Source organism: Coregonus lavaretus, assembly GCF_964263955.1.
Source record: "Coregonus lavaretus genome assembly, chromosome: 9".
Lineage (NCBI taxonomy): Eukaryota > Metazoa > Chordata > Actinopteri > Salmoniformes > Salmonidae > Coregonus > Coregonus lavaretus.
The window spans coordinates 24,387,757-24,401,414 of NC_139996.1; the positions used below are offsets into that span (position 1 = coordinate 24,387,757).

At 40.4% G+C, this 13,658-nt stretch overlaps 1 long non-coding RNA gene across 1 annotated transcript; it reads right to left on the minus strand.

Moving 5' to 3' along the window:
- Positions 1-12,845: 12,845 nt before the first annotated feature.
- LOC311134683 lies at positions 12,846-13,391 on the minus strand. Its single transcript, XR_014613714.1, has 3 exons — positions 13,312-13,391; positions 13,171-13,236; positions 12,846-13,047 (listed from the first exon to the last, which is right to left on the minus strand). It is a non-coding gene; the product is annotated as an uncharacterized lncRNA (long non-coding RNA).
- Positions 13,392-13,658: the final 267 nt, after the last annotated feature.

The following is a 13,658-nucleotide window of genomic DNA, read 5'->3' on the forward strand; positions in this document are numbered from 1 at the left end:
AAAAAAAGTATTTCCGGGTCACGGAATTTTGGACATTTTCTAAATAAAAGTCCCCCACGTAATCGTAGAAAATTGTCAATAACCTGTATTTATTATTCATGATATGAAAAATAATTGTCTAAACATTAACAATGATTCATATTTGTTCATGTTTAAGTGACATTTGCATTAAATGTGGGTTTAAGACATGTTCCAAGCTCAAATAAATGCCCCGCTACAAGTCACTGTATATGAAATACACATTGGCTTATAAAGCAAAAAAGATTCTACGTGCCGCAGTAAAAGTATTTTAGGGAAAACTCAGTAGGGTTTGTAGAATGTATATGGTATCATTTCATGGAGCTCTGAATAATACGGAGTGTTGCTGGTCTTTTACTCTGCCCATTACATTGGCCACAATGCAAATCCCTGTAATGCATTACATATGGGCTTATAGAGCAAAAACTATTATTTGTGCCGATGTAAAAATGGGGTGGGGAGGACTCAGTACGGTCTGCAGAATGAATGTATGGTGTCATTTTCTTTCACGTTTGTTTTCTACTATTTATATTTATTTATTTGCATTGTTGGGAAGGACCCTTAAGTAAGCATGTCACTGTTATTTTTTATTTTATTTAACCTTTATTTAACCAGGTAAGCCAGTTGAGAACAAGTTCTCATTTACAACTGCGACCTGGCCAAGATAAAGCAAAGCAGTGCGATAAAAACAACAACACAGAGTTACATATGGGGTAAACAAAACATAAAGTCAAAAAGTACAACAGAAAATATATATACAGTGTGTGCGAATGTAGTAAGTTATGGAGGTAAGGCAATAAATAGGCCATAGTGCAAAATAGTTACAATTTCGTATTAACACTGGAATGATAGATGTGCAAAAGATTATGTGCAAATAGAGATATTGGGGTGCAAATTAGCAAAATAAATAACAATATGGGGATGAGGTAGTTGGGTGGGCTAATTTCAGAAAGGCTGTGTACAGGTGCAGTGATCGGTAAGCTGCTCTGACAACTGACGCTTAAAGTTAGTGAGGGAGATAAGAGTCTCCAGCTTCAGAGCTGTTGGTTATGAAGCATGTGACAAATAACATTTGATTTGATTTCATGGGGCACTGAATAATACAGTGTTGCTGGCCTTTTACTCCACCCAATCCATTGGCCACAATGCGAATCACTGTGTTTGGAATACATATTGGCTTATAGAACACACCTTTACACATTTAAAATCAGCCCATGGCCAGCCACATGTGCCAAAAAATGCATTAAGTAAATCGCTTGGCCTGACAAATAAAATATTTTTTAGGCAGTATCCTAAAATCATGTTGTTATAGGTTTATATCACCCAAAATTATGCATAGACTTCCAACTATTTTCTTAAACCCACCTTGGTCGCCTACACAATAGCAATCAATCAAAAGGTTCACCTTTTGGACTGAATATCGCAGGAATCTGTGTTCTGGTTTTGTCGATTGTGTGAACATTTTTTTGGCTCCTCATAAAATATGTGCTCACTAGGAAATGCCTTCATTCATGGATCATATAGCCAATCTCTCTATATTGTAATTTGTGAGAAAATACAAGATTACTAATTTGCTTCATTCAGCTTCATATGATGACTGCTTTGACAATGTACAGTAAATGGCCTAATGTCTTATAAGAATGCTATTTTAAAGTGCTAAACAAGCACAGTATAAGGATGTTGTTACTATTACTGTTTGTGTATGTAGGCTTACTGTATGTGTTGCATCACCGCCTGGTATCGTAACTGCTCGGCCTCCGACCGCAAGGTGCTACAGAGGGTAGTGCGTACGGCCCAGTACATCACTGGGGCCAAGCTTCCTGTCATCCAGGACCTCTATACCAGGTGGTGTCAGAGGAAGGCCCTAAAAACTGCCAAAGATCCAACCACCCTAGTCATAGACTGTTCTCTCTGCTCAAACGCATTGGACCGCAGAGTGAAGGAAAAGCAGCCAACAAGTGCTCAGCAAATGTGGCAACTCCTTCAAGACTGTTGGAAAAGCATTCCTCATGAAGCTGGCTGAGAGAATGCCAAGAGTGTGCAAAGCTTTCATCAAGGCAAAGGGTGGCTACTTTGAAGAATCTCAAATATAAAATACATTTTGATTTGTTTAACACTTTTTTGGTTACTACATGATTCCATATGTGTTATTTCATAGTTTGGATGTCTTCACTATTATTCTACAATGTAGAAAATAGTAAAAATAATGTTCAACCCTGGAATGAGTAGGTGTGTCCAAACTTTTGACTGGACATATTACCTTAATTATTTTGACTAACCTGTACCCCCGCACATTGACTAGGTTCCGGTACCCCCTGTATATAGCCTCGTTATTGTTATTTTCTTGTTATGCTTAAATTTTTTTACTTTAGTGTATTTAGTAAATATTTCTTAAAACTGCATTGTTCGTTAAGGGCTTGTAAGTAAGCATTTCACGGTAAGGTTGTATTCGGCGCATGTGACAAATAAAATGTAATTTGATTTAATTTAATAGGCCTATGTGTTGGGGTCAATTCGAATTGAAGTCAGTCAATTCAGTGAGTGATTTGAGTTCACAAAATGGAGAGAAAAAACTTGACATAAATATATCTCCTCATCAGCTTATTAGAAGTAAATTAAAATAGATATGCCTACCTCTTTTCAATTATTGCATTGAAATATAATTTTTCTTCCTGAATTGATTGCCTCCAATTCAAATTGACCCCAACCCTGAAGCCTAAATCCAACATTCAAATGAGATGAGGATCCCACTGCACTCAATGCATTCTGTTCTATAGCCTATCCAATTCACCTTCATTTACAGTTTAACGCCATGTTCAAGTAGACATAGTTATCAACAGTTTGTTTCTTTGTTGTTCTTTTTTGTCTTTCAAAATGTAGCCTACAGGTAGCCTAGCATTCAAGTAAGCTAGGGCCTACTCTATCAGTTGGTTACTTTTCACTGTCACGTTTTCGGCCGAGGCTGCTCCTCCTCCTGGTTCGGGCAGGCTTCGGCGGTCGTCGTCCCCGGAGTACTAGCTGCCACCGATCTATGTTTCATGTTCGTTTGGTTTTGTCTTGATGTGTACACCTGTGTCTTGTTAGTCCTCGTTAGTGTTCTATTTAGTTCTCGTTGTGTGTGTTTGTCTTTGTGTGTGATTGCTCTTCTGTTTCGTGTTGGAGCTACGTACTTCCCTCCAGTGTTTTGGAGAGGTTTTCGCACATGTTAGTGCGCTGTTTGTTTGACGCCTGTGTGCGCTGTTATTTCGCCTTCGGGCTTATTGTGCTTATTTTCTACGTGAATATTGCACTAAAGTCTTTTGGACTGAGCTTCTGCGTCCTGCGCTTGATTCATGCACCACACCCACCTTCAGCACCCCTTGACAGAATCAGCTACATTTTCACAATCCATGGTTCAAGAACAACTTCATTACAGTGGTGTAAAGGACATTGTTGAAGATTTTGTTCAGGAAATTCTACCTGCAAATTTCTTGGCAAATGATCTGCTCTACATTCACAGTCTAAACATTTCCAGTAAGTGTGATGCCCAGGCAGTGTATGGCCAGACTACAAAACCACTGATCGTAGAACCCAGGGACATTTCTGCAGAACTCACAGGCCCATACTTTGTTGGTTCGAATCAACAGAGCAGAGCATGTAATATATTTAAGAATTCAAAAGGCACTCAACATTCAAGCTGTAACCCATGGCCCACAGACTTTGTTTGTAAAAATGGACACGGCTCAGATCAAATTACCTAGAAGCTTTACTCTACCTTGCATATTTAGCAACATACAGTGCATTCAGAAAGTATTCAGACCCCTTGACTTTTTCCACATTTTGTTACGTTACAGTCTTATTAGAAAAATTGATCAAATAAAATAAAAAAATCATCAAGCTGTCTCCCGAGTGGCGCAGTGGTCTAAGGAACTGCATCGCAGTGCTAGCTGTGCCACTAGAGATCCTGGTTCGAATCCAGGCTCTGTCGTAGCCGGCCGTGACCGGGAGACCCATGGGGCGGCGCACAATTGGCCCAGCGTCATCCAGGGTAGGGGAGGGAATGGCCGGCAGGGATGTTGGTAGAGCATGGCGTTTGCAACGCCAGGGTTGTGGGTTTGATTCCCGCGGGGGGCCAGTATGAAAAAAATAAAAAATATGTATGCACTCACTAACTGTAAGTCGCTCTGGATAAGAGCGTCTGCTAAATGACTAAAATGTAAAACATGTAAAGCTACACACAATACCCCATAACGAGAAAGCGAAAACAGTTTTTTTTTAAAGAATTTTTGCAAATGTATTAAAAATAAAAATAAACTTTGCTATGAGACTCGAAATTGAGCTCAGGTGCATCCTGTTTCCATTGAACATCCTTGAGATGTTTCTACAACTTGATTGGAGTCCACCTGTGGTAAATTCAATTGATTGGACATGAACTGGAAAGGCACACACCTGTCTATATAACGCCCCACAGTTGACAGTGCATGTCAGAGCAATCGGGGGCAATCAGGGGAGAAGGGCCTTGGTCAGGGAGGTGACCAAGAACCCGATGGTCACTCTGACAGAGCTCCAAAGTTCCTCTGTGGAGATGGGAGAACCTTCCAGAAGGACAACCATCTCTGCAGCACTCCACCAATCAGGCCTTTATGGTAGAGTGGCCAGACGGGAGCCACTCCTCAGTAAAAGCCACATGACAGCCCGCATGGAGTTTGCCAAACGGCACCTAAAGACACTCAGACCATGAGAAACAAGATTATCTGGTCTGATGAAACCAAGATTGAACTCTTTGGCCTGAATGCCAAGCGTCACATCTGGAGAAAACCTGGCACCGTCCCTACGGTGAAGCATGGTGGTGGCAGCATCATGCTGTGGGGATGTTTTTCAGCAGCAGGGACTGGGAGACTAGTCAGGATCGAGGGAAAGATGAATGGAGCACAGAGAGATCCTTGATGAACCTGCTCCAGAGCGCTCAGGACCTCAGACTGGGGCAAAGGTTCACCTTCCAACAGGACAACGACCCTAAGCACACAGCCAAGACAACGCAGGAGTGGCTTCAGGACAAGTCTCTGAATGTCCTTGAGTGGCCCATTCAGAGCCCGGACTTGAACCCGATCTAACATCTCTGGAGACACCTGAAAATAGCTGTGCTGCGACACTTCCCATCCAACCTGACAAGAGCTTGAGAGGATGTGCAGAGAAGAATGGGAGAAACACTCCAAATACAGGTGTGCCAAGCGTGTAGCGTCATACCCAAGAAGACTCAAGGCTGTAATCACTGCCAAAGTTGCTTCAACAAAGTACTGAGTAAAGGCTCTGAATACTTATGTAAATGTGATATTTTATTTTTTTATTTTTTATTAATTTGTAAAAATGTCTAAAACCTGTTTTTGCTTTGTCATTATGGGGTATTGTGTGTAGATCGATGAGGGGAAAAAATAATTTAATCAATTTTAGAATAAGGCTGTAACGTCACAAAATATGGAAAAAGTCAAGAGGTCTGAATAGTTTCCGAATGCACTGTACACACACACACACACACACACACACACACACACACACACACACACACTACTTATGCTGCTGCTATATTGATTATTCTTACTATTTATCCTGCTACAAGTCACTTTATCCTTACCCCTGCCTACATGTACATACTGTATCTACCTTAACCACTCCAGTATCCCTGCTTATTGTACATTTGGCTCTGGCACGGACCCTGTATATAGCTTCCTGTCTCGTGTTTTTCTAATTTAATGTGTGTTTTCTTTTTAAATCGACTTCATACTATTTGATATTGAACACTGCATTGCTGGGAAAGAGCTAGAAAGTAAGCATTTCCCTGTACTTGTGCATGTGACAATAAAACTTGAAACTTATTTGAAACCTCTGTGTAACTGTTGATGTGATATTCAATGTGATATTTGTTATGAATAAAGTATGCTTTTTTGGACAACATTTACTTGCATCCCTCTTGCCTTTTTGAATAAACATATTGTACGTTGTATTTTTTTCCAAAGTGTCCACCAGAAAGAAGATTATAAGATATTTGTATTTTATATTATAGAGTATTTTGGTATGACAATATATGCATCCTATGACACAGTACTATATTTGAACCATATAGTGTTCAGGCACCACATTTTAAGCTGTTTGACCACAATAAAAGTCCAGCAACACTCTCTATAACTTAGCTTTTTGTTCAAACTCACCCTACTGAGTATTTTCCACCCCACTTTATCTGAGACAGCTAGTGAACCTTTTCCTTTACAGTCCAATATGTATTCCATATACAGTGACGTGCATTGTTCTGTTGCATGGGTAGGCTTCAATAGTCACAAACTCTGAATGACCAAATAATTTGTATTTATTAGCAAAAGATAGTAAAGGCAACTGCTGGGCACAGCACATAGCGTTATGGTTTCACAGAAATAGGATAAGACACATGAGGTTTTAAGCCACTAGAGGGTGCTACTTGGATAATACATTAAGCTTTAAGCCACTAGAGGGTGCTACTAGGACAATACATTAAGCTTTAAGCCACTAGATGGTGCTACTTGGATAAGACACATTAAGCTATAAACCACTAGGCCAAATAATCCTCCAGGAATACAACTCAAGCAAACTGGAAATAAATTAAAACTGTGATAGGATCTGTAAGAACCAAGAAACACTTTTAAGTATAGAACCAGTTATATACATAACATACAATTACATATTAAAAACAGCCATTTCTGAACTGTTCACCCCGACACCATCTAGAAGGCGGAGACAGTACAGGTGCATCAAAGATGGGACCGAGAGACTGAAAAACTGCTTCTATCTCCAGGCCATTAGACTATTAAATAGTTACCACTAGCCAGCCTCTGCCCAGTACCCTGCCCTGAACTTTATTCACTGGTACTAGCTGGCTACCACCCGGTATTCAAGCCTGCACCTTAGAGACTGCTGCCCTATGTACATACAGTGAGGGAAAAAAGTATTTGATCCCCTGCTGATTTTGTACGTTTGCCCACTGACAAAGAAATGATCAGTCTATAATTGTAATGGTAGGTTTATTTGAACAGTGAGAGACAGAACAACAAAATAATCCAGAAAAACGCATGTCAAAAATGTTATAAATTGATTTGCATTTTAATGAGGGAAATAAGTATTTGACCCCCTCTCAATCAGAAAGATTTCTGGCTCCCAGGTGTCTTTTATACAGGTAACGAGCTGAGATTAGGAGCACAATTTTAAAGGGAGTGCTCTCAGTTTGTTACCTGTATAAAAGACACCTGTCCACAGAAGCAATCAATCAATCAGATTCCAAACTCTCCACCATGGCCAAGACCAAAGAGCTCTCCAAGGATGTCAGGGACAAGATTGTAGACCTACACAAGGCTGGAATGGGCTACAAGACCATCGCCAAGTAGCTTGGTGAGAAGGTGACAACAGTTGGTGCGATTATTCGCAAATAGAAGAAACACAAAATAACTGTCAATCTCCCTTGGCCTGGGGCTCAATGCAAGATCTCACCTCGTGGAGTTGCAATGATCATGAGAACGGTGAGGAATCAGCCCAGAACTACACGGGAGGATCTTGTCAATGATCTCAAGGCAGCTGGGACCATAGTCACCAAGAAAACAATTGGTAACACTACGCCGTGAAGGACTGAAATCCTGCAGCGCCAAGGTCCCCCTGCTCAAGAAAGCACATATACAGCGCCGTCTGAAGTTTGCCAATGAACATCTGAATGATTCAGAGAAGAACTGGGTGAAAGTGTTGTGGTCAGATGAGACCAAAATCGAGCTCTTTGGCATCAACTCAACTCGCCGTGTTTGGAGGAGGAGGAATGCTGCCTATGACCCCAAGAACACCATCCCCACCGTCAATGGAGGTGGAAACATTATGCTTTGGGGGTGTTTTTCTGCTAAGGGGACAGGACAACTTCACCGCATCAAAGGGACGATGGACGGGGCCATGTACCGTCAAATCTTGGGTGAGAACCTCCTTCCCTCAGCCAGGGCATTGAAAATGGGTCGTGGATGGGTATTCCAGCATGACAATGACCCAAAACACACGGCCAAGGCAACAAAGGAGTGGCTTAAGAAGAAGCACATTAAGGTCCTGGAGTGGCCTAGCCAGTCTCCAGACCTTAATCCCATAGAAAATCTGTGGAGGGAGCTCAAGGTTCGAGTTGCAAACGTCAGCCTCGAAACCATAATGACTTGGAGAAGATCTGCAAAGAGGAGTGGGACAAAATCCCTCCTGAGATGTGTGCAAACCTGGTGGCCAACTACAAGAAACATCTGACCTCTGTGATTGCCAACAAGGGTTTTGCCACCAAGTACTAAGTCATGTTTTGCAGAGGGGTCAAATACTTATTTCCCTCATTAAAATGCAAATCAATTTATAACATTTTTGACATGCGTTTTTCTAGATTTTTGTTGTTGTTATTCTGTCTCTCATTGTTCAAATAAACCTACCATTAAAATTATAGACTGATCATGTCTTTGTCAGTGGGCAAACTTACAAAATCAGCAGGGGATCAAATACTTTTTTCCCTCACTGTATGTATTTATAGTCCGGACTCAGACATCACTCATTCTATTATTTCTATATTTCTTAATTCCTTTATTTTAATTTCTTGGATTTGCGTGTATTGTTTTGTATTGCTATGTATTACTGCAGTTGGCGCTAGGAACATTAGCATTTCGCTACACCCGCGACAACATCTGCAAAATATGTCTACCTGACCAATACATTTTGATTTTATTTACCTTTGAAATTTAGATATTAACATTTGATTTTAAATGTGCTACACCTTATAATATTATATGTCTTATAGTAAGTAGTATTTCTCGTTAGTTTCGATTTTTCCCTGATGTAGTTTTAATTTTATAACATAATTTTAACATTATGCACTATGACTATGCAGAGCTGCAAAAAAATATTGATTTCAAATCAAATCCCATTTTATTTGTCACATGCACCGAATAGAACAGATGTAGACCTTACCGTGAAATAATTACAAGCCCTTAACCAACAATGTAGTTCAAGAAATAGAGTTAAGAAAATATTTACTAAATAAAATAAAGTCAAAAATAAAATAAAAAGTAACACAATAAAATAACAATAACGAGGCCATATACAGGGGGCACCGGTACCGAGTCAATGTGCGGGGGTACAGGTTAGTCGAGGTAATTTGTACATGTACACTACCAGTCAAAAGTTTTAGAACACCTACTCATTCAAGGGTTTTTCTTTAGTTTTACTATTTTCTACATTGTAGAATAATAGTGAAGACATCAAAACTATGAAATAACACATATGGAATCATGTAGTAACCAAAAAGGTGTTCAACAAATCAAAATATATTTTATATTTGAGATTCTTCAAATAGCCACCCTTTGCCTTGATGACAGCTTTGCACACTCTTGGCATTCTCTCAACCAGCTTCATGAGGTAGTCACCTGGAATGCATTTAAATTAACAGGTGTGCCTTCTTATAAGCTAATTTGTGGAATTTCTTTCCTTCTTAATGCGTTTGAGCCAATCAGTTGTGCTGTGACAAGGTAAGGGGGGTATACAGAAGATAGCCCTATTTGGTAAAAGACCAAGTCCATATTATGGCAAGAACAACTCAAATAAGCAAAGAGAAATGACAGTCCATCATTACTTTAAGTCATGAAGGTCAGTCAATACGGAACATTTCAAGAACTTTGAAAGTTTCTTCAAGTGCAGTCGCAAAAACCATCAAGCGCTATGATGAAACTGGCTCTCATGAGGACCGCCACAGGAAAGGAAGACCCAGAGTTACCTCTGCTGCAGAGGACAAGTTCATTAGAGTTACCAGTCTCAGAAATTGCAGCCCAAATAAATGCTTCACAGTAACAGACACATCTCAACATCAACTTTTCAGAGGAGACTGTGTGAATCAGGCCTTCATGGTCTATTGCTGCAAAGAAACCATTACTAAAGGACACCAATAAGGAGAAGAGACCTTATTGGGCCAAGAAACAGGAGCAATGGACATTAGACTGGTGGAAATGTGTCCTTTGGTCTTGAGTCCAAATTGGAGATTTTTGGTTCCAACCGCCATGTCTTTGTGAGACGCGATGTGGGTGAACGGATGATCTCCACATGTGTATTTCCCACCGTAAAGCATGGAGGAGGAGGTGTTATGGTTTGGGGATGCTTTGCTGGTGACACTGTCTGTGATTTATTTAGAATTCAAGGCACACTTAACCAGCATGGCTACCACAGCATTCTGCAGCGATACGCCATCCCATCTGGTTTGGGCTTAGTGGGACTATCATTTGCTTTTCAACAGGACAATGACCCAACACACCTCCAGGCTGTGTAAGGGTTATTTTACCAAGAAGGAGGGTGATGGAGTGCTGCATCAGATGACCTGGCCTCCACAATCCCCCAACCTTAACCAAATTGAGATGGTTTGGGATGAGTCAGACAGCAGAGTGAAGGAAAAGCAGCCAACAAGTGCTCAGCATATGTGGGAACTCCTTCAAGACTGTTGGGAAAGCATTCCAGGTGAAGCTGGTTGAGAGAATGCCAAGCGTGTGCAAAGCTGTCATCAAGGCAAAGGGTGGCTATTTGAAGAATCTCTTAATATAAAAAATATTTTGATTTGTTTAACACTTTTTTGGTTACTACATGATTCCATATGTGTTATTTCATCATTTTGATGTATTCACTATTTTTCTATAATATAGAAAATAGTAAAAATAAAGAAAAACCTTTGAATGAGTAGGTGTTCTAAAACTATTTACCAGTAGTGTAGGTAGGGGTAAAGTGACTATCCTTAGATAATAAACCACAAGTAGTAACAGTGTGGTTTAGTCAATGTAAGTAGTCCGGGTGGCCATTTGATTAATTGTTCGGCAGTCTTATGGCTTGGGGGTATAAGCTGTTAAGGAGCCTTTTGGACCTAGACTTGGCGCTCCGGTACCGCTTACCGTGCGGTAGCAGAGAGAACAGTCTATGACTTGGATGACTGGAGTCTTTTACCATTTTTGGGGCCTTCCTCTGACACCGCCTAGTATATAGGTCCTGGATGGCAGGAAGCTTGGCCCCAGTGGGATGTACCCAGTGATGTATTATTCACATAGCGGTTTATCGCACACTTTTATTGTGAATGCAAAATCGGAAAACTGGAAGTCTTAAAGGAAAGGTTCACCCATGTTGAATGTTATATTGTTTTTGTGCATCTCTGATGGACGTTCTATTGATTCCCTGGGTCATTTCATGTTTTCATTTGTATCAGAGTTATTGGTGTTCAAGCAGGCAGAAGTCCGGCTGGAATTATGTACCACCTTGATAAAGTCGCTATCACTACACTGGAAGTTAATAGAAATACGATTTTTAGATCGCGAAAACTTCTATCATACATGTCAGATTTCAATACTGGCCGATGTCATAACTCGGGAGGATGTCTTCTCTCGAATGAGCCATTGATCATATTTTTGCGATATTCCTACCTTGAGAAATGTGTAATTTAACGGAGGGTGTAGCACATTTTTCCTATTTGTCTGCCTCTTTAGTCCATGGTGCATTGCATCAAATACTTCTATAATTTAACGGTATTGCAGCTGCCAAATATATTATAGAAAGGAGGTAGGAATCCAATTAATAAAGAACGTATAACGCTCCACCAGCAGACTGTCGTCCAATCGCGTTCACGTCGCCATGCAGTGTCACGCGGTTGCTAAGCACTCGTCACGCAATCCTGTCTCAAGGTCAGTGTATATGTCGAGAAACGTTTCTTATTTTCCTCGAAAGTACGTAACATCACGATTCCAAAACTATACGACACTACAGATATCAAGTTAAATATCTCACATCTCGGAAAAGACTTGTAATGTTGTAGTTTTTGTTGACGAAATTCGTGCTAATGTTGGGTTTTTGAGCTAGCGCCCAATAGACAACCATTCACTCCTTGAGGGAGAGCGCGCCATGTCCCAGAATCGCCCAGAAAGCACCGCGCTGCCCATTGACGTACCATGGGCAACGTTTCCTATATCCTCAAAAGTATATCTGCCGTTGCGAATGTTAGGCTCCACTCTGAGTCACATCGATCTGCACGTTGAACATGGTGAGATTGTAGACTCCTGAAGTGATAGTGCAGTTTGTTTAGTTGATTTTAGAGCTAGCGTAGAATCCCGTATTATCGTCATATTCAACAGCGTTTAAGAAATATATTACCTTCAACAGTGTTATCTTGTGATCAAGCCTTCAATGTTTTGTGATTATTGGTGTCGTAAAAATGTTAGCTAACGGTTTAGCAATTAGCAAGTTTGACATTTCATTTGAAAATATTACTGTTATCTGCTTTTGATAAGCGGTTTAGCAAAAAAATACGTCCCGTATTATCTGTATACGGCCCCCAGTTATTGGGCACCTTACTATTTTGTTCAATTACAAGATATATCCGTTTAATTTTGTTGAAAAAAGAGACACCAACCACGTACCCGAAGTGTTTACTAGATAGTTGACTAGTTGGCTAGTCTTCCGGTAAAAAATAATGACTTGCCTGTCAACTTTTCATTGCGTAGCCCGGTGCGCCCTCTTGTGGACTCTTAAAAAATGGTTCTTCACCAACATATTCAGTGTTGTAACCAAATTAAATATGAGTATTAATAATTTACATCAAATACACTTTAATTTCAGTTATGTGCATTAACATAAAACAATGAAAACACTGTTGGAGTTTGTGTTGCAGAGGTGCACTTGGAAAGTAAAGGAAGAAATACACAAGATGGGTTCAATAAATATATATATTATATTTTAGACATTTATTTTTTTGAACAAATAAATAATTTCATATGAACACAAACAAAACAAACTATTAAATCTCGACCTCCATCCCTATATTGTCACAAAAATCACAATAAAAATCCAGCTCCACCGCTACCTCTTGATCCCACTGCACACACCTGCAGTGGAACCAGTGCTGGCAGAAGTCACAGCACACCCATGGCACCTCGGATCTACACTCCTGAGAGGAGCTTGCAGGCGGATCACGCTCCCCGCAGCGAGCACAGCAGGTGGTGTCTTCTTTTATAAAAAATTAAATAATAATACAAATTGATTAATATGGTTTTGCAAAATGTAGAAGTTCTTCAACAACAATAGTAATTGATACAACTGAGAGAGCGAGAAAAACAGATTATGAAGTACCTGAGAGTGGTGCCATGGGTGGTGTGACAGATGTGACCGGTGTAGCTTTTCTCTTCCTTTTCTGTGCTGCAGTTTGAGAAAAAGTGGTGTTAGACAGAGCATGTTGCATAAAAACCCTTTTAAACTTTTTTACATCAATACCTCTGGAGGAAGCTGCAGAGGTTTTGGAGGAGGCGGAGATGACTTGAGGGCTGGTGCTATGTACTGTAGATATGTAAAGATATATATATATATTTTTTACATTGCTGTTTTATAAAACAGATAACAAACAGTCATTTTTTCGTAATTTAACATGTGTTTACCTGTGGAGGTGGCGGTATTCAAATTGCAGGGGGCAGGGACACCAGACGAGGCTGCAATGGTGGTGTGACCAGGGGAGACGGAGGAGGCAGTTGGTCCAGAGGAGGCCGTGTTGGTGGTGACAGACATGGGGGGTGGTGTGCATTGGGGTGGTGGTGGACAAAACCGCCGACGATGGCTTGGAGGAG